This window comes from Dermacentor albipictus, chromosome 5, assembly GCF_038994185.2.
Source record: "Dermacentor albipictus isolate Rhodes 1998 colony chromosome 5, USDA_Dalb.pri_finalv2, whole genome shotgun sequence".
NCBI lineage: Eukaryota > Metazoa > Arthropoda > Arachnida > Ixodida > Ixodidae > Dermacentor > Dermacentor albipictus.
In genome coordinates this window covers 24,144,643-24,167,231 of record NC_091825.1, presented here as the reverse complement: position 1 = coordinate 24,167,231, position 22,589 = coordinate 24,144,643, and the positions used below count along the sequence as shown (strand labels likewise).

The 22,589-nt window shown below is 49.8% G+C and overlaps 1 long non-coding RNA gene across 1 annotated transcript in view; it reads right to left on the bottom strand.

Annotated features, from left to right (window-relative positions):
• Window positions 1–293: 293 nt before the first annotated feature.
• The window catches only part of LOC139059856 (uncharacterized), a 32,372-nt gene continuing 10,076 nt past the window's right edge, over window positions 294–22,589 (bottom strand). The window contains exons 2-3 of the long non-coding RNA XR_011514414.1: window positions 7,427–7,456; window positions 294–330 (exon numbers count right to left, since the gene is read on the bottom strand). This is a non-coding gene — a long non-coding RNA (uncharacterized lncRNA). The remainder of the gene's footprint in view (window positions 331–7,426; window positions 7,457–22,589) is intronic.

Below are 22,589 nucleotides of genomic sequence, written 5' to 3'. Positions count from 1 at the left end.
CTACCACACATGATTCTGGGCTGCATTTATTTGAGTTTAAGGAGGTTATACCTATGCCATCTGATGGCATCACTTACCCATATCGTAGTTACCTAACCAATCAGTCAACCTAATCCATGCCACATTTTCGGAACAAATGCCAGAAAATTTTGTATGTTTTCTCTCTGTCCCTTTTTTCTCCCAAGAAGTAGACAACGAAAGACTTACATTCCTGAAAGAAAAATAATAGACGTATAATTAGTAATTCTCGGTTAGTACATGAACAGATGATGGTCGTTTAAAGAGGGCTCCAAATACCTTTGCCTTCGGCAGATGGCTCCTCTGCCACGGCTGCGCATTCAAGAAGAAAGTCGTGTATCGGTACTCGAATGTCGAGCGAGCGCAGTGTGTAGTAATAGTCAGGCTTGTACCCCTTCTAGATGTAATCCCACAGAATAGCGAGGTAGCCAAAAATCAACAAACATTGACTGTTTTGCTGATGCCCGGAAGACAAAGGAAGGACTCTTATTTTATCAGTAATTATGACATAGCAGATGATGTCCGAACACACCAACACAGTGATCATAATGTACGTGGATTTTATCTACGTGACGTCGGTCGTCAGCTGCACCCGACGGAAAAGAGTAAGCGTGAAAGGATAGTAAAGTACAGGGTAAGTAATTTATTTTTATCATATATATATATATATATATATATATATATATATATATATATATATATATATATATATATTAAACGAGAAGAAAGGGGGTTAACCGAGGGGCCCTATTTTTATACATCATATCATGAGAAGGACAACATAGGGGAAATTACTTGTGCTTAATAAATGAAATAAAGTAACGATAAATTAAGGAAAATTAAAGTGGATTAAAAAACAACTTGCCTCATTTATGAAGCACAAGTAATGGCCCCTATCTTGTCCTTGGCGTCCGTGTTTGTTGGCTTCTCATTATATATATATATATATATATATATTGACACGTGTACTTATCTTTATCGGGCAACCACGTTTCGCCGCTTAACAACTGTAATCGCAGAGCGAGGGACGCGCCTGCATGTATCCGACGTTTCTGGAACGTTATCGACGCTTCTATCCGCGTGTCTGTTGTCGCCGAACCGTGTGTTATCAGATTTCATCGCGTGACACGAATGGTGTAGAACTTTGTGGAAGACACGCGGGTCCCATCAGTTAATCTGGAACATTCGACGACTGATATATAAAAGCCGACGCGCTTGACCCGCTGATCAGATTTCCGACGATCGCCGACCGTGCTCGCCGCTATCGTTGTGCTATAAGTGTACCCTCTTTTTGTGGGCACAGGTTCGCCCAATAAAAGCTAGTTTTGTATTCCACCGTATTGCTTCTTTCTTCACCGTCACTACCACGTGACATCTGGTGGAGGTGCTTTTCGTCCATGTACAGGACGCCCCCGATAAGCCGTGATCCCAGCCCAGACCGCAAACAGAACACCAACGTAGTCCCGGACCACCGAGCAAGCCGCCATCTTCAACAGCTGCCCCCGGAGCACGGACTTCTACCTGAGAAGACCAAGAATATTGTGGACAAGGCAACCCCAATGGCAGCCCCAGCGTCCCCCATCGTGCTGCAGCAGCCCAGGGAACCTCCGACGTTCCGCGGATCAACATTCGAGGACCCGGAAACCTGGCTCGAAACGTATGAGAGGGTCGCTAAGTTTAACAGTTGGGACAGCGACGACAAGCTGCGGCATGTCTATTTCGCATTGGAAGACGCCGCCAGGACGGGGTTCGAGAATCGGGAAGCCACCTTAACGACGTGGGACCTTTTCCGAAGCGGCTTCTTGCACACGTTTACAAGCGTCGTGCGAAAAGAGCGAGCCCAAGCTCTACTGGAGACAAGAGTGCAGCTGCCGAATGAGACGATCGCGATTTTTACTGAGGAAATGAGCCGTCTGTTCCGCCACGCCGACCCAGAAATATCCGAGGAGAAGAAAGTACGTCTACTGATGCGTGGCGTAAAGGAGGAACTTTTCGCCGGTATGGTGAGAAGCCCACCGAAGACCGTCGACGAGTTTCTTCGTGAGGCGACGAGCATCGAGAAGACACGGGAATTGCGGAACCGGCAATTTGACCGACGCACCAAGCCAACAAGCTACTCCGGAATTCAATCACTGGCCACGGACGATTTATGCGAGACCATCAGGGCCATCGTGCGCGAAGAACTGCGCAAGGTCTTGCCATCGTCGCAGTCTCAAGTGGCCTCGATCGCCGACATCGTGAAAGAAGAGGTGCACCGATCGCTAGGAGTTCCTGAGGTGCAACCACAATTACCGCAGCCCCAGCCAGAAGCGATGACTTACGCCGCCATCGCACGCCGTCAAGCTCCCCCTCCGCCACAGCGCCAGGTCCCTGTAACGCCGCAATTCCGTCGTCCACCGCCGCCGCCGCCAGCACGCCCACCCGTCGCCCAGCGCACCTACGCGAGGAAGACGGACATTTGGCGCGCTCCTGACCACCGCCCGCTCTGCTACCACTGCGGCGAAGCCGGGCACGTGTACCGCCGATGCCCATACCGCGACCTGGGATTGCGAGGCTTCGCCGTGAACGCACAGCGCCCGAGGGAAGGTGAACGCCCTCGTGACATCGCCGATTACCTCGCCGCTACTCAGTGGAGCCCTCGACGACCGACCCGTTCGCCGTCACCCGGCCGCTACCTGTCGCCGCAGCACCGACCATACACCGGCCCAGCCCGAGGCCGCTCTGCGAGCCCATATCCGGAAAACTAAAAGCTGCAACCGATGGAGGGGCGGTTGCTGTTCGTCGAACTGACGAAGATCCTCCGCCGCCGACGAAGACGACGAAGAAACCATCTCGACGACCTAATGACTACACGCCGCCGTCCCCACGAAGTCAGGAAGCCAAGACTACACCGACGAAAGACGACTTGACGAAGCGACGTTCCAGCTTCAGTTCAACACGACGCAGCCGTGATCCGACGCCACGACCTAACTGCAACGCCAGACAAAGAACCACCGACCTTGACGTGCTTCTCGACGGCCACGCAGTCACTGCCTTAGTGGACACAGGGGCCGATTACTCCATAATGAGTGGACACATCGCCGCCCAGTTGAAGAAGGTTAAGACTGCATGGGAGGGCCCCCAAATTCGGACCGCTGGAGGGCACCTCATTACGCCGACTAGAATCTGCACGGCAAGAATTACCATTCATGACCGGACTTACCCTGCCACCTTTGTTATCCTGCAACAGTGTTCACGAGACATCATTCTCGGTATGGACTTCCTGAACCAACACGGCGCCATCATCGACCTGAAGTCGCAGTCAATAACGCTGTCGGAAGATCAAGCGATACCATCGGAGCGCCCTAGTAGCCACCACGCCTTGAGTGTGCTCGAAGATCAAGTGAGCATCCCGCCTCGCTCCAGCATCGTTATTTCGGTCGGCACCGAAACACCCGCTGACGTAGAAGGCGTCATCGAAGGCGACCTACGTCTACCACTCGACCGTGAAATTTGCGTCGCAAGAGGGATCGGTCGACTGCACGGAGGAAACACGAGAGTGTTGCTGACAAACTTCAGCCAGGAGTTCAAGCACATCAACAAGGGCACGACGATCGCATTCATCGAGGAAATACAGGAAACCAGCAATGCCTTTGTCCTCTCGGATTCTGTTGCATCTACCCCGACGACCGTAGTTCCCGAGCCAGACTTCAACATAAATCCAAGTCTCCCCGTGATTAAGCAGCAACAGCTCAGAAGTCTGCTTCGATAATACAAAGACTGCTTTTCGACCTCATCAAGGATTCGACAAACACCAGTCGCAAAGCATCGCGTAATCACCGAAGAGAGCGCTCGACCACTACGCCAGAGCCCTTACCGAGTTTCGACGCGAGAACGCGAAGCTTTAAGACAACAAGTCGACGAAATACTGCGCGACGACATCATCCAGCCGTCGAAAAGCACGTGGGCGTCTCCAGTTGGTTTAGTGAAGAAAAAGGACGGAACCCTACGTTTCTGCGTCGATTATCGTCGACTGAACAAAATCGCGAAGAAAGACGTATACCCCCTCCCACGGATAGACGACGCACTAGATCGGCTCTGCAATGCTAAATACTTCTCATCGATGGACCTCAAGTGTGGCTGCTGGCAAATAGAAGTCGACGAAAGGGATCGAGAAAAGACCACCTTCATCACGCCAGACGGCCTCTATGAATTCAAGGTTATGCCATTTCGACTGTGCTCGGCGCCTGCAACGTTCCAGCGCGTGATGGACACGGTTTTAGCAGGATTGAAGTGGCAGTTCTGTCTTGTTTACTTGGATGACGTCGTCGTCTTCGCCGGAAATTTCGACGATCACCTTAAGCGGCTTGCGACAGTATTAGAGGCCATCAAGTCATCAGGGCTCACCCTGAAGCCGGAAAAGTGTCGCTTCGCTTACGATGAGCTTCTATTCCTAGGCCATGTCATCAGCAAATCTGGAGTACGCCCCGACCCGCAGAAGACAGCTGCCATCGCAAAGTTCCCGCAGCCAATCGACAAGAAGGCAGTGCGCAGATTCCTTGGCATGTGTGCCTACTACACGCGCTTTGTCAAGGACTTTTCGCGCATCGCGGAGCCGCTAACACATCTAACGAAATCTGATGTCGAGTTCAATTGAGAAACGCCGCAGGCCGACGCATTTCAAGAACTCAAACGACGCATGCGGTCGCCGCCGGTACTTGCACACTTCGACGAGGACGCCGATACTGAAATCCACACTGACGCCAGTAGCCTAGGCCTCGGTGCCGTCCTAGTCCAGAGGAAAGAAGGACTTGAACGGGTGATATCGTATGCTAGCCGGTCGCTGTCAAAAGCGGAAAGCAATTATTCTATGACTGAAAAGGAATGCCTCGCCATCATTTGGGCTACAGCTAAATTCCGCCCTTACCTCTATGGCAGGCCATTCAAAGTCGTCAGCGACCACCACGCGTTGTGTTGGCTAGCTAACTTAAAGGACCCTTCAGGACGGCTGGCGCGGTGGAGCCTCAGACTACAAGAATATGACATAACGGTAATATACAAGTCCGGAAGAAAACACTCTGACGCCGACTGCTTATCACGCGCCCCCATCGATCCCCCGCCGCAAGACGAGGACGATGACGCCTTCCTTGGGATAATAAGCGCGGAAGAGTTCACTAAACAGCAACGAGCAGACCCGGAACTAAAAGGCCTCGTCGAGTATTTGAAAGGGAACACCGACGTTTTCCCTAGGGCATTTAAGCGCGTCTTGTCTTCGTTCACGCTACGAAACAACCTGCTCGTGAAGAAGAACTTCTCACCAGTCCACGCCAGCTACCTTCTTGTGGTGCCGTCAGCGCTCCGTCCAGAAATACTGCGCGCCCTACACGACGATCCAACCGCTGGGCACCTCGGATTCTCCCGGACGCTGTCGAGGATACAGGAAAAGTATTACTGGCCGCGTCTGACCGCCGACGTCGCCCGTTACGTCAAGGCATGCAGAGACTGTCAACAACGCAAGACACCACCGACAAGGCCAGCAGGATTACTACAGCCGATCGAACCTCCTCGCCGACCATTCCAGCAGATTGGGATGGATTTGTTGGGGCCGTTTCCGATGTCAACATCCAGGAATAAGTGGATCATCGTTGCGACGGACTATCTCACCCGCTTTGCTGAAACCAAAGCTCTACCGAAAGGCAGCTAGCGCAGCCGAAGTGGCGAAATTTTTCGTCGAGAACATCCTGCTGCGACATGGTGCCCCAGAAGTCCTCATCACCGACAGAGGAACGGCTTTTACAGCAGAGCTCACCCAAGCCATTCTGCAGTACAGCCAAACGAGCCACAGGAGGACAACTGCCTACCATCCGCAGACGAATGGTCTCACGGAGCGCCTGAACAAGACCCTCGCCGACATGCTAGCAATGTACGTCGACGTCGAGCACATGACGTGGGACGCGGTCCTGCCGTATGTCACCTTCGCCTACAACACGGCGGTGGAAGAAACAACACAGATCACGCCATTCAAGTTGGTTTACGGCAGGAACCCGACGACGACGCTGGACGCCATGCTGCCGCACGTCACTGACGAGGAGAACCTTGACGTCGCTACCTATCTCCAGCGCGCCGAAGAAGCCCGACAGCTCGCCCGCCTACGGATCAAGACAAAGCAGCGTACCGACAGCCGACACTACAACCTCCGACGACGCTTCGTCGAGTACCAGCCCGGCGACCGTGCTTGGGTATGGACCCCGATACGCCGGCGAGGACTCAGTGAGAAGCTGCTGCGACGCTATTTCGGACCCTACAAGGTCATCCGACGTATTGGCGCACTAGACTATGAGGTCGTGCCAGACGGCATTTCGCACTCACAGCGGCGCCGCGCACGATCTGAAGTGGTCCACGTGGTGCGCCTTAAACCATTTTACGGACGCTGATGAACTTCCTTAGTTTGTTGTTTTCTTTGCTACGAGTGCTTTTCTTTGTTACTTTCGTTTGTTTGCAGCATTGGGTCGATGCTTTTTAAGAGGGGGGTAATGGCAGGTGTACTTATCTTTATCGGGCAACCACGTTTCGCCGCTTAACAACTGTAATCGCAGAGCGAGGGACGCGCCTGCATGTATCCGACGTTTCTGGAAAGTTATCGACGCTTCTATCCGCGTGTCTGTTGTCGCCGAACCTTGTGTTATCAGATTTCATCGCGCGACGCGAATAGTGCAGAACTTTGTAGAAGGCACGCGGGTCCCATCAGTTAATCTGGAACATTCGACGACTGATCTATAAAAGCCGACGCGCTTGACCCGCTGATCAGATTTCCGACGATCGCCGACCGTGCTCGCCGCTATCGTTGTGCTATAAGTGTACCCTCTTTTTGTGGGCACAGGTTCGCCCAATAAAAGCTAGTTTTGTATTCCACCGTATTGCTTCTTTCTTCACCGTCACTACCACGTGAATATATATATATATATATATATAAAAACGAGAAGAAAGGGGGTTAACCGAGGGGCCCGATTTTTATACATCATGAGACGGACAACATAGGGGAAATTACTTGTGCTTAATAAATGAAATAAAGTAACGATAAATTAAGGGAAATTAAAGTGGATTAAAAAACAACTTGCCTCATTTATGAAGCACAAGTAATGGCCCCTATCTTGTCCTTGGTGACCGTGTTTGTTGGCTTCTCATCATATATATATATATATATATATATATATATATATATATATATATATATATATATATATATATATATATATATATATATATATAGATGTGTGTGTGTGTTCTAGTTCACTAGTCCTAGCGTCCTCTTATGTCTTACATGGACACTTATTACGATTCAAATACAACGCTACTGGACTTAACAATGCTGTCAGGAAAAATAGAAGCGCATCTGCAAACAACGCGATTTGAAGCAGGTAACACTTACAGGACATCTCGGATACCTGTGACATTTCAGCTGTAAGAAAAACAAAATTTGCACACAGTCAGTAATGATAATAAATTTTGCGGTAAACATTTTTTTTGTGCTTCGCTACTGCGGACCTTCTTACATGCCACACCAAACACGTTGCTTTTCCCTAAATCCCCTAAATCAGGTGACATTGTGCTTGGTCGATGCTTAGAAAGCAGACCACCAGGAAACGCCCCGTGCTTATTCCTTCTCTTACCAGGTACACCTTCTTGAAGTGAGTGTCATAAGTGGAAGCTTTTCCACAATACCTCCTCCATATTGACCCTTTTCGCGGAGCAGTGAGTTCTAGAGAAACGAGATGGCGCTTTCGCCGGTGCGCCACACCTTGCCTCAGCGACAGCGCAGGACTGCGACACCAATACCGCTTCCACCTTGCTTCTGTGCAATCAGCTGTGAAGTGCAACTGAGTTTTGCGAACGCACTGCGCTGCACTCATGCCTGATTGAATCATGTAGATTGAAGACGGATGCAGTAGTTGGCTGCAATAATATTGATTGGCATATTAGGGATGGAATAAATCTGTGTAGCCAAGTACGCGTGTTTACAGGAGGTATTCAGAGACCTGGATTGGGAAGAACTGGGGATAAGAGTTAATGGAGAATACCTTTGTAACTTGCGATTCGCTGATGATATTGCCTTGCTTAGTAACTTATGGGACCAAATGCAATGCATGCTCATGGACCTGGAGAGGCAAAGCCGAAGGATGGGTCTAAAAATTCATCTGCAGAAAACTAGAGCATTGTTTAAAAATCTAGGAAGAGAACAGCAGTTTACGATATGTATCGAGGCACTGGAAGTGGTAAGGAAATACATCTAGTTAGGACAAGTAGTGACTGCGGATTCGGATCATGAGACTGAAATAATCAGAAGAATGGGCTCGGGTGTGTTTGTCAAGCATTCTCAGATCACGAACAGCAGGTTGCCATTATCCCTCAAGAGAAAAGTACATAATAGCTGTGTCTTACCAGTACTCACGTACGGGGCAGAAACCTGGAGGCTAACGAAAAGGGTTCTACTTAAATTGAGGACGACGCAACGAGCTATGGAAAGAAGAATGATAGGTGTATCGTTAAGGGATAAGAAAAGAGCAGATTGGGTGAGGCAGCCAACGCGAGGTTATTATTTCTTAGTTGATATCAAGAAAAAGAAATGGGCATGGGCAGGACATGAAATGAGGAGGGAAGATAACCGATGGTCATTAAGGGTTACGGACGGGATTCCAAGGGAAGGGAAGCGTAGCAGAGGGCGGCAGAAAGTTAGGTGGGCGGATGAGATTAAGAAGTTTGCAGGGCTAACATGGCCACAATTAGTACATGACTGGGGTAGTTTGAGAGGTATGGCACAGGCCCTTGCCCTGCAGTGGGTGTAACCAGGCTGATGATGATGATGATGATGAAGTACGCCGACCGTAGCTGCAACTGTGCGTACGTGTTACCCGCGTTTCGAGATGTACGGCTTCCATCCAGGATAGAGGAATTTGCTCACTTGCCAGCGTCGTGTCGCTAACCTTCAAACAAAGTGCCTTAGCCACGGAACGTCGGCAAGGGTAAGTACCACTCGTTACACAATGACAAATGGAGAAGCGCCGCTTCCTGTACGGTTGGCGCACAGTATCTACACACATCTATACCCAACTTACACAGAATGTTATGCCCACTCTATCGCCAATGTGTTAATAAGTGAATGGGCGCACACTGGAACATATACGCACCATGTGTACACAATCAGTGAAGGCCTACAGCGATAGCGTACAAATGGTCGAAGGTGAATACTGTGGCTCTCTTATACTGTGGCTCCCGGTCATGTTATACGATTTCGCACTGGTCGCTGCGTTTTACAGCAGGCTTACTTTCGTCATTACTTCACTCTATTCGTTACTTCGAGTCACAGACAAATGTGCTATGAACGTAAAAAGTTTGTCACCTAAGCGTAAGCGCGCCTAGAATTACTGAATACTCGTTTCCTCTCTGTTTTCATGCGTTATACGAGGCACTCGTTGTGAACTAAACGAGTCACGTTTTTTTATATTGCGTGTAAAAAGGCGCGAAGTACTAAGTGATGCGTAGGCAGTTTAAATTATGCGCGTAAATTATGGCCTTCCACGAAAATCACTAATTGAAGCGCTCGAAAACGTTATAGACCTGTTGTATTAACAACTAGCTCTACTAGAATGAATATACCAGTCACTCAAATTACATTTGATGTAAATGGGGAAACGTACGTTATGGCCTATTCACATTAAAGAAGGGAACGAGAGGTTACAGTTTGACTATTGCTAATTATTTCTTATACAGGTTATGTTTATACCAACAGCGTTCCTAACGCTTGAATCATATGCAGGCAAACTTTAAAGAAAATTACTTACTGTGGTTTCACGTCTCAAGACTCCGATATGAGGAGGAGGCAAACCGTAAGGCGGCCTCCAGAATAACTTTGACCGCCTGTATTTCTGTATAGCGCACACATATGCAATTATAGGAGCGTGTTTTTGCACGTCGTCCCAATTGAAACGCCACGCCCGTGGAAGGCATCGAACCCACGACCTCAAGGTTAGCGGCGCAACGCTGAAGCCATTGGGCTACCAGTCTGGATAGGCAGCGTTTTATGTCTGTGGTTTAATACCGGACGACTGCAACAAAACTGACATGTGAAAATATCATCGCTAGAAATTCTGCTGACGTGCGACCGCAGGTGCACATACCGTGCGTCCTATAGTTAAACTTAACCGTGGCGTTGAATGAAAAAAGAAACAGATTTAAGAAATACGGTGCAAAGATTCAACCATAAGGCCTACAGCGCCATCTTTTGAGCGTCCTGATAACCCAACACCGTGTCTTAAAATCGTACTTTCGATCGACTTCTTGAAAATATTTTGGCCAACGTTCGCTTCCACACCCTATACAGGGTGTCCAGATAACTTTGGCCACAGTTCGAAGATATCCGAATGCCACGCACCTGGACAAAATCAAGGGAATCTTGTTTGCGTCGCATGGAGATATTCAAATTATCTTTTTTCATTCGGCCTAATTAGATAATTCTGAGTCAATCAACTACTATAATATTATAATTAGCTCAAAAGTGTCGATAACAAGATTGTAGAGCGACATGAAAAACTCCCCATAGAGCGTTCTGTTGTTCAATACATGTTACATGAACGTTTTCCGGATCGCGAAAGAAGCCCGCAAATGCCCGCAAAATTGTCGCGCGGCTGGCTTCTCGAGGTACTTTGCGTGTATTCGCGGTCTTCTTTCATGCTCGGAAAAGCACTAATGTAGTACGTATTGAGCAACAGAACGCTGTATCGGATGTTTTTCATGTCGCTCTACAATTGCCTCATTCACACTTGTCAGCTAATTACAATACTTGAGATGTATAATTATTTAAGGCTAATTATCTCATTAGGCGAAATAAAAAGAAATAATGTGAGCATCTTTAGGTAAGGGCAACGAACATTACCTTGGCTCTATCCAGCTACGTCGCGTTTGCATGTTTTTCAACTCTGGCTAAAGTCAGCTGGGACACCCGGTATGTGTACAGCGGTGTCCAATACGAAGCGTATGCGACGCCGCATGCGGTTGGAAGTTGATGAAAGCCTTGTTTGCGGCTGCCGCGTCTTATGAGGGATCGCGCGCAAACTTCCACCATGTTTACAGGCCGCGGCAGATGGCAGACAATGACCGTGTGATGTCAGCACTGTACGCATAATTGTTCGTAGTTGTTGAGCGGCTGCTTAACAAGCATTGTAAATTTAGGGATTCTTGCATTAAAGTAACGTCAAACGTCCTTTAACAGGAAACGAATGCAAAGCAAAGTAAATGAGTGATGAACAATTCTCCGAATTTTTCATCACTTATTCCCACACTGTGGGAATCGACGTAAGCGAATCTTTCTGTGCTGTTTGCTTTGACTGGCAATAATCAGCGGTAATGTTTACGGCTGATGTTTAATTTGCGCGGCGTTTAGTGGAATACGAAAGTGGTGAGTTGACGGTAAATATTGTCTTGCGCGCACCGTTGCTGCTTGTCTGCATTGTACACAGAGCACACAGCGAGATGTCCGTTCTTGAGGCTTTGTGTTCATAACCTCCCAGAAGGTAAGTATTGTCATTCCCTCACACGACAAATCGCATAGTGGCAGAAGAGTTCAGCTTTAATTCAATTATGCGGCTGTACGCGCCAAAACCACAATCGGATCATGAGGCGCTCCGTTACTGCGGATTAATTTTGACCCCCCTATACGCACGCACTTTAACGAGCCCCTTGTAAGTCTGAGTACACCACCACTTTTATTTTTAAAATTTTGTCCTCTTCGAAATGCGATTGCAGCGGTTGGGACTGACCCCGCGACGTCGAGCACAGCCACAAAGCCGCCACGGTCGACACAGAAGAGCCGACGTGCGACGCCTCGACACTACGGTGCTCTTGTGCGCCTTTGAGTCAGCACGCCGTGCTTCCGTCGGCCGCTTGACAGATTTCCATAGGGTTCATTTTTTTTTGCGAATAGCAGAAACGTACCATACCTGGAACTTCAATTTACCCAGTTTGTCCACAAACACTTCCGTATCTAGCAGTAGCATTTCCTCACAATTGTCACGTCGCCTTCTCCTTCTCCCGCCCTCCCCCATATATGCGTGACCGAAGAGTTATTCATTATATTGGTATTCATTCGCTTCATTATTCATTCGTTATCTATTCATTCGATGTTTTTATTTGTTTCGTTTCTGCATCAGTTCCACGTATTCTCTTCCTCCTCTCCCACGTCCTCAGTCCTTTCCATCCACCTCCTCTCTAAATGGTTGTACGTATTGAAAAAACAAGTGCTGCAGCTTCCGCAGCGCTTTTGCGGTGGTCACGGGTAATTAAAACACGTCAAAACGGTATTGGGATGACGCCCAGGGAGCTCTAGAGGACTTTGCGGACATGCGACTCAGTGCAAATGTCCAAGCGAGCTTTTCGCGTCGCCTTTTCGCCTCTGTGACGCTCGTGCTATGTATACGCACGCTCTGAACCGTTTCCGGATGATGTGTGCAAGGCAGCAGCAGCAGCAGTGGAAAAGCCGGTGGAAGAGGCAAAGAAACCTTCACCTGATATTTTTTTGCTAATTTGGAAAATGCTTTAAAAAATCCATTTGCGCATTAGGCAATCTGTCGGTTAGCATGTGCCAGCGACGCGAGGCTACGAGTAATACATACACGAGATTCCAGTCAATCCATGTAATTTCATCGGCCAAGCTTCCAGACCTTCACGAGCTCAACTAAGCATTACTGGCACTCATTGAATTGCTACGGCAATCGCCGTTATACAGCGCGTTTTTTTTTTGTTACCAGAAGTTTTTCTTTGCCTGCGCAGAGAACACAATTCTATTCCTTCAGGTGCATTACTCAATGAAGTGGAGATTATATCAATAAATCAAACGCGCAATCAATAAATTACCAAAATTTAACTAATTAGCTGTTTTTACTTACGCCCTCACTTCACAATTTGCAATTTATGCATTTCATTCGATTTTAACCGATCGACATCTTTAATAAAACGCTTCGTTGTGCATTTCAGAAACTACATGCACTGCAGGTGCACTTTCATAGCTTTTAGTCGGTGGTCCTTTCTCCTCTTTTGTTCTATCGGAAAAATAAAGGCAATATTAATTAATTGTATCAAGAAATTTCGCAACGCACAACTCTTATCTGATGTCCTCCTCATTATTCATTAGAAATGCATGTACGTGCGTATATCACTGTTTATAATTGTTGAGTATGTAAGGAGGTTTATTGGACGAGTCCAACAAACGGGCGGTAGCTCGGAACAGTGAGCGCGGAGAGCAAGATGGTGGTCTTCGAACGCCGGTCTCGTGCCCTCTGTTCTTGATGATGATCGGTATGCCATTCTCCTCCTTTCTTCATTACAATTGCCCCCGTCGAGAAAGGTGGAGCCATCCTGGCGATCTAACAGGTGGGTACAAGAGGGTCGAAGTACGGCTTGAGGCGGTTTACGTGAACAACATCACGTCCACGTCGACGACGGTCGCCTTGCAGCGTAAGAGGCTCAATGACATAGTTTACAGGGGAAGTACGCTCGACGATGCGGTAGGGACCACGATAATTTGGGAGCAGTTTGGACGACAAGCCAGGGGCGCAGGGTGGTACAAGCAGCCACACAAGTGCTCCAGGAGCGAATGTTGCGGCCGGAGAGTGATCATCATCGCGGGCGTTTTTCTGGCGTTGTTGGTCGGCTGTAGTAAAGCGCTTGGCTAGTTGTCGGCAATCTTCAGCGTAACGGGCCGCTGCTGACACGGGCGTGCACTCTGAGGTATCTGGTGCGTATGGCAGCAACGTGTCGATAGTGTGCGTTGGCTGGCGACCGTACAAAAGGAAGAAGGGGGAAAACCCGGTTGTGACTTGCGTAGCGGTGTTATACGCGTATGTCGCAAATGGGAGAACCAGGTCCCAGTTTGATTGATCAGATGCAACATGTGTCGCAAGCATGTCGCCCAGAGTCCGATTAAACCGCTCAGTGAGACCGTTCGTCTGAGGGTGGTAGGCAGTACACGTCCGATGTACAATTTTGCACTGGTGGAGAAGTGCTTGAATTGCATCGGAGAGAAATACGCGGCCACGGTCACTGAGGAGTTCGCGAGGAGGACCATGCCGAAGCACAAAACGCCTCAGGATGAAAGAGGCGACGTCCTGTGCTGTCGCCGTGGGAAGGGCAGCGGTTTCGGCGTATCGTGTAAGGTGGTCGACAGCAATGATAGCCCATCGGTTTCCGGCCGTGGTCAAAGGTAAAGGTCCATAAAGGTCAATTCCAACGCGGTCGAATGGGCGTTCTGGGCATGGAAGGGGCTGCAATGAACCTGCGGTAGGATGCGGTGGTTTTTTTCGTCGCTGACACTCGTGGCAGCCGCGAATGAACTTGCGGACAAAGCGAAACATTCCGCGCCAGTAGTACCTTTTCCGTAAGCGTTCATAGGTCTTGAAGACACCACCGTGAGCACACTGCGGGTCGGAGTGAAAGGAAGCGCAGATTGTAGAGCGAAGCGTTCGAGGGATAACTAGGAGCCACTTCCTACCATCTGGCGAGTAGTTGCGCCGGTACAAGAGGCCATCACGGATGCTGAAGTGCGAAGCTTGGCGTCGCAGAGTTCGAGTGGTCGAAAGAGTGGGTGCCCCGGATAAAATGTCAAGAAGCGAAGCGATCCAGGGATCGTGGCGCTGTGCAGAGGAGACGGTGGCGACGTCAAGAGCTGACAATGGAAGGTCTATAGTGGATATGGACGCAGTTTCGGTGGATAGTGGTGACCGCGACAGTGCATCAGCATCGGCATGCTTGCGTCCGGAACGATATATAACGCGGATGTCAAACTCTTGAAGTCGAAGAGCCCAGCGGGCAAGGCGACCTGACGGATCCTTCAACGAAGACAACCAACATAATGCATGATGGTCCGTAACTACATCAAACGTGCGGCCACATAAGTAAGGGCGGAACTTGACAAGCGCCCAGACTATTGCCAAGCATTCTTTCTCGGTGACGCTATAGTTTGATTCAGCCTTGGTGAGCGTTCTGCTGGCGTATGCGACGACATACTCTGCGAACCCAGGCTTTCGTTGCGCGAGAACAGCACCGAGGCCGACACCGCTGGCGTCTGTGTGCACCTCAGTTGCGGCCGTAGGATCGTAGTGGCGCAGTATAGGTGGTGACGTCAGGAGACGGCGAAGGGTGGAGAAGGCTTGGTCACACTCAGAAGACCATGACGAGATATTGGAGGCGCTGCTTGGTAGTTGGGTCAAAGGCGCAATTATAGAGGCGAAGTTGCGCACAAACCGACGAAAGTAGGAACATAACCCTATGAAGCTTCGTAACTGCTTTAGAGTCGTCGGTTTGGGGAAGTCAGTCACGGCACGTAATTTAGCTGGGTCCGGAAGCACACCATCCTTTGATACAACGTGACCAAGAATTGTAAGTTTTCGCGCAGCAAAACGGCACTTCTTGGGATTTAGTTGCAGCTGAGCGGTTTTCAGACACGTCAGGACATGGTTGAGGCGTTCTAGATGGGTTGCGAAATCTGGCGCAAAGACAACAATGTCGTCGAGATAGCAGAGACACATGTGCCACTTCAAACCCCGCAGAACCGAGTCCATCATGCGTTCGAAGGTGGCAGGCGCATTGCAGAGGCCGAAGGGCATGACATTGAATTCATATAGACCGTCAGGCGTGACGAAGGCTGTCTTTGAACGGTCGGCCTCTGCTAAAGGTACCTGCCAATACCCGGAACGCAAATCTAACGACGAAAAAAACTCGGCACCTTGTAGGCAATCAAGGGCATCGTCAATTCTGGGTAAAGGGTACACGTCTTTTCGAGTGACCTTGTTTAGGCGCCGGTAATCCACGCAGAAGCGAATCGATCCATCCTTTTTTCTAACGAGAACCACAGGGGATGCCCACGGGCTTTGTGAAGGGCGAATAACGTCGCGTTTAAGCATATCGTCAACCTGGTCGGTAATAACTTGACGTTCCGCGGTGGAGACGCGGTAAGGGCGTTGTCGCACTGGCGAGTTGGAGCCGGTGTCGATGTTGTGAACAATGGTAGAAGTTCGGCCAAGGGCACGTTGGGCAACATCGAAGGAGTCGCGGAACTTGTAGAGCAGCTAGAGAAGAGCAGTGCGTTCAAATGGGGACAGTCCGTCTGCGATGGACGAATCGAATAGGTCAGCAGCTGGAACATCAGAAGGGGTAAGAGCACTGATGACGTCGAGGTCGCGTCGAGCTGAATCTTGCTGCACGGAAAAAATTTGGCCGACATCAATGGGTTGCACGCATCCAAGGGATTCACCTTTAAGCAGTCTGATGGGATATGGAAGAGGATTTGTGAGGCAGAGAGCGCTTGTTCCATTCGAAATAGAGAGGGTCGAATAAGGCAAAAGAAGTGGCTTCCGATTTAGAAGAAGGCATGATGGTTCAAAGAATGCAGCTTCATCACATATGCTGTTGCAGAATACGGGGAGCAAAACAGCTGCTGTCGGCGGAATTTCTGTGTCTTCTGTGACGACTATTTTGTGTGCGGCTTGATGAGCGGGGTAGTAGGACTCGTCACACAAGGGGAAGAGCTCAAGTTCAGATCTGGCACAATCAATAACGGCGTGATTATACGATAGAAAGTCCCAGCCAAGTATAATGTCGTGCGAGCAAGAGGAAAGGAAGATAAGCTCGACAATGTAGTGTTCTTTAGCTATAATAAGTCGAGCAGTGCAGGCAGCTATAGGCCGAACAGGGTCTCCATTCGCTGTACGTAAGGGCATCATCTCAAGAGGCGTGGTCACCTTCCGAAGCTTGCGGCAAAGTGTGGCGTCTATAACAGAAACGGCAGCACCGGTATCGACAAGAGCATATGCACGGATGCCTTCTACGAAAACTTCGACAATATTCGACGGCAAAGTTCGAGGACTTGAGCATTTCGACAGCGCAGTTCTTGCCTCACGAACTGCGGAGGCTAGTTTCCCTCATTTTCAGGGGCTGGTCGACGACGCATGGGCGACAAGGAGCGGCGACGGGGTGAAGGTGAGCGACGAGACGTGGGTTGCGGATAGTCACGTGAAGACGTGCTTGGTTGGGGACCCGGATCTTCATAACGAGAGCGGGGACGATCTATGTAGTTCGGTGAACGGGCGTCTGAATATCCTGGCGCGCGACGGCGGCAGAATCGGGCGATATGACCAGGGCCACCGCACGCAAAACAGATCGGCCGGTTGTCGCGCGTTCGCCAGGGATTTGCAGGGATGGGAGCAGACCATGTCACGGACGGCTGAATCGGGGCTGCAGCATACGACACACCATGGGGTGGTGAGGGCTGTTGAAGCTGCTGCCGCTTTACTACCTCAGCGTAACTAAGAGGCGCGGCGACAGGTTGCTGCTGAATGGGCACCGGCATGGCCTCGGAAATCTGCTCTTGAATGACGTGTCGAAGCACGGGAGCCAACGGGATTGGTCGCTGCAGTTGCTGCTGTTGTGGGAGCTCCTGACGCTGAGCAAACGGCAGGAGAGACAACTGACGGGCCACCTCCTCACGCACAAATTCTTTCATTTGTGCGATAAGGTATGGCTGGGCAGGCATGATGTCCAGTGCAGCGAGCGGTTGATTGTACGTCTGAGATGAACGTCGGGTGAGAGCCCGCTGCCTTCTCAACTCGTCGTAGCTGTGGCACAGAGTTACCACTTCAGACACTGTGCCAGGAGACTTCGCAAGAAGCATCTGAAAGACATCGTCGTCGACGCCCTTCATGATGTGCTGTATTTTGGCACTTTCGCTCATTGAGGCATCGGCGCGCCTGCAGAGATCGAGTACGTCCTCAATATAGGCGGTAAATGTTTCATTCGGTTCCTGTGCCCGTGTGCGCAGCCGTTGCTCGGCGCGTAACTTCCGCACGGCAGGGCGACCGAAAACGGCAGATATTGCCTCCTTGAAAGCAGACCAGTTTTCAAATTCTGATTCGTGGTTCGTATACCACAGCTTCGCCACGCCAGCCAAGTAAAAGTTCGCGGTACTCAACTTAGTAGCGTCATCCCACTTGTTGGGTCCACTAACTTTTTCGTAGGACGACAGCCAGTCCTCGACGTCCTGGTCTTCCGTACCCGAAAATACCGGGGGGTCTCGCTGGCGAACCGGGACAGGGCAAACGGCGGCCGGGAGAGATGGCGGCGGTTGGGCTGCGTCAGCTTGCATGGTCGAGTGCAACGTACGGGATCGGAGTTCCAGGGTGTCGGCGATGAGCGTACCCCGCACGATCCACCAAATGTAAGGAGGTTTATTGGACGAGTCCAACAAACGGGCGGTAGCTCGGAACAGTGAGCGCGGAGAGCAAGATGGTGGTCTTCGAACGCCGGTCTCGTGCCCTCTGTTCTTGATGATGATCGGTATGCCATTCTCCTCCTTTCTTCATTACAAATGCCCCCGTCGAGAAAGGTGGAGCCATCCTGGCGATCTAACAGGTGGGTACAAGAGGGCCGAAGTGCGGCTTGAGGCCGTTTACGTGAACAACATTGTGAACATTACGTGAACAACAACATTACGTGAACAATATTTGCCGTAATTGTTTAACATTGCAATAATGACAATTTGTTAATTACACATTATGTGTTTTCATTTCTAATGTAAATATTGTCTAGCTCATTTAGTGAAAGAATAACCTTGCGCTACCTGCAAGAAAAGACATTTATGGAAGGGCTGTACTGCAACTAAACACCCTATATAGTAGGCTGTCTGCATGACGCCTACACAAACTGTGCCACATATTTATTTATTTATTTATTTATTTATTTATTTATACATTTCTTCATTTATTCGTCACAGGCTCCGAAGAGTATTGGGTGAGGGTACATATCAATAGAAAGACAGTACAAAATAATAAGCCATAGTAACGGTACCATGCCGAAGATATTCAAAATGCAAACAGCCAAATTACTTCACTACTGTAACGAATATAAATGGTTGATTTCTTTATTCTTTTATTATTATTTTGCCTCGACAGGTAAAAAGAAGCAGTGGCTTTCGGGGAAAGAACGTGGCTGGTCTCAGAGTAACCAAGCGACCAGGATAAACAAATTGACTATCGCATATATTGCATACACGAAAACAAATCCAGTCGGAGCTGAAAGCTAGCAGGCTTGAAATATTGCAGAGCGCTGTTGTCAACCAGTCCTTCTGAACAATGTTGCTATTTCAGAGGTAATATATCTAAATTCAATGGTTTCTTGTGCTGCGAAGCGCGAAAATTTTTCTCTTGCGAGCAGCGGGAATTTTAGAGGTTTCCATGTGACGTTGGTTTATTTACTGGGGTCACAAAAACTTAAATGGTTTTGACAATTTGTGCTTTACGTGTTTGAATTGGAAAATCAGAGGGCATTTTCACAATCCACAAAGAGTGCGCTTTGCATTTTTCCTCCATGTCTCCATGCCTTCTGTGAACCCTAGCTCTAGTAGTTTGGGCAGTTACCAGTTTTACTCTGCGCCATTTTCGTATACGCGCTTAAAGGGACTTTGCCTCGTGAAATAACTCCCATGAGAGATTTAAAAAGTTTGAAAGACTGATTACGGGAACCATCGCATCTACACTGAAATAAATGTAAGGGGACGCCGGACGAACCAAGTGCCGCTATTGCAAAGAATCCTTTGTGCAAAGCACGGGGAATTTAGTCGCGCACGCTGCTACGCGGTAACATTTGTTACTGTTGCGGCACCATTTTTCTCCGCTGGGCAAGCATTACTGCAAATACCACAAAATCAATCCCAGATGTTATGCGCCGCTGAAGGATATCTCGCCATGCTCGTGTCAGTCCACTCTGCAATTTTGACTTCAGGTCACCTGAGTGCTGAAGGGTACTTGCTGATTCAGTAGCGCGCTGACCGAGGATGTTGTTCACAAAATGGGCACGATGGAGATGTGCGGGGACGGCGATGGCCTGGACACGCACAGAGGACGCCCGACGGTACCCAGATGAACCAGGAGACATTTTTCTTTAATCACTACTCATCCTGTTTTTTGGCCAGTGGTCGCAGGCGTCTTTCTTTTTTTTTCGTTTTGTTTCGCAATAGGTCTCCGCACTTCACAGTCGCACAAGGAAAAACAACTTATTATATTGATAATTTATATCTTATATTCGATATTGGAAGAATAGGAACACTTTCCAGTGTAAGTTCTTTTACTGTGTTTTACGTAGACGCAATGAAAAATCTTTTGAATGGGATTCTAATTATGTTCTGTATTTAGCTGGTTTTGTTGGATTTTGGGCACTCGTCTCGCGTGATTTTTTCACATTCTGGAAGTGTCGACTTGCGGGTTTCTTTATATCTCGCTGGCAGCGCTGCTTGTGAAGCGAGCGGAGAAGACTCACTGTTGCTTCCTGGCGTCAACAGCGCGAAACGTTGACGGGGCACGAGACGATAAGACGACACCACAAGCGGTTGTGGTGTCGTCTTCTCGTCTCGTGTGCTGTAGTCGACATTTTGCGCTGTTGACGCGAGGATGGAAAAACAACAAGCGCAAGCGGCTATTCATTATTGCTGCAGTTGATAAGTTACTAAAAAAGTCAGCGTTGTCTGTTAAGGGGGCCTTCTTTAGGTACAATAATAATTTTGTGGCAGTGCAAGAGGAATTAAAGTAATCGAAATGTTAATATTTAGTAATATCACCGCTTATCGCACATTTGCTAGTGACAGCGGCAAGCAGTAATGCGCTCCAGAAAGGAAATGTTACATACACTGCAATCAAGTAAAGAAAGCATGGGTGCAGTGAACTCGCGACAGTAGCTCTTGCATATGTGAAAATTTGTTTTGCTTGCAGAAAGGCAGCTAATATATTTTAAAGACTGCTAAAATATTGTCACCAGCAAAATAAAAACGAGAGAGAAGTTAGCAGAAGAATGGTGGATTGAAATGGTCATGAGGGGTGCCGCGTGGAATGTTGCTGGAGCCGTGTCGCTGCACTGACAGAGGTCCCCTTTTTTTGCGATAGCAATTATGTGGACACTGCGTGCGCATTTATGCCGATGATGATGGTAGTGATCTAGGGAAAGGAAGGACGCTTGGTTCTGCAACCCGTCAGGGAGCACGGCGAAGCGTCATCAGGGGAGAGGGAATGGGTAGTGAAAGATGATAGAGAAAGAGGGAGGATGTGGCCTAATAGACTCCACTAAACGCGACAGGTGGCAGTCCTCAGTAAAGTTGCCAGCGTTGTAGCGGGCGCTTATAGGGTGTCTATTCCCGTGGAACTTATAAACTCCAGCAGGCTTCGCAGCGCAGGGAGCTGTGGACACACTGGGAACAGCAGGTCAGTCTCTGTGGCCGCTGGAAGGCCGTGGCGTCTCTAGGTGTTGATCACTGTGGAGCGTTCCTGCGCCAAGGATGGGCAAGCACAGAGAAGGTGCTCCAGAGTCTCGGGGTCCCCGCACCTCTTGCAGGCAGGCGACGTGGCGCGGCCCTTGGCGTACAGCCGGGCCGCAGTCCAGGTGCAGCCAGTCCGCAAGCGCAGGAGTGTGGAACGGTCTCTTCTGGAGAGGCCGTTCTCTGGAAGTGGCTTGGGGGCTTTGCCACTAGCCACTCGGGGGTCCGGGTGAATGGAGGTGAGCAGGCACCGTAGCCGATGTCTTGTGTAGTCCGAAGCCGCTACCGCTCTGGTGACAGGGACTACATCATGATGGGCAGCTTTGGCGTAGGTATCTGCCTCCTCGTTACCGGCTACTCCGACATGTGAGGGCAGCCAGTAGAAGGATATTGGGAGTCCGGCGGTGGCTAGAGCCGTTAACTTGGCAAGCAGCAGCACCACTGTAAGTCCTGCCCGCCGAGGGTTGACGAGGGTCTGGAGCGCTGGCTTGGAGTCGCACACCACCGCCACCGGCTGCTGGGGAAGGTGCTCAGCAAGGAGGTCGGCAGCCAGGTGCAGCCCCGCGAGCTCAGCTGCAGTAGAGTTTGCTGCAAACGGGAGCCTACACTGCCTGTGACAGGCGAGAGTTGAAACTGTGCATGCCGCTGCAGCCGACCCACTGGGGAGGACTGAACCATCCGTGAACACCAGCAGGTGTCCTTCCAACTCCTCCTGGAGCTTGCAGGCTGCCGCCTGCTGCAGGGCTGCGGCTGGTGCTCTCCGCTTGGCTAACCCCCTGAGGGAAAGGTGCACATCCGGAGGTCCGTGATGGGGAGGAGGAAGAGCCACTGCCACAGGTAGTTGAGGAACTGTCTCCTCATAGAGGCGACACAGGTTGCCCATACGTGAAGCCGGCAGGCTCCGGAGCCGGTCTAGAAGAGCCTGGCCGTCTGGTGCGCGATGTAGCCTGTCAATATGCCCCAGTCCCCGTTGCAACATGAGCAGTGACAGTGGCCATTCGCCGGCCTCAGCCAGTGTTGCGGCGATCTTGGAGTGCCTTGGAAGCCCCAGGACATTTCTGATGACCGTCCTGTGCAGAACCTCTAGTTGTGCTTTCCTGGCATGCGTCAGGGAAACCAGCGGCAGGGCATACAACAAGGACGATGTTGCTGCAGCCTTGTTCAGGCGCAGGGCCCACTTCGTGGAGCATCCTCGGCCTCGTTGAAGGAGTCGGCCCACGGCTGCATGAACACGGCGCAGCTTGGCGCT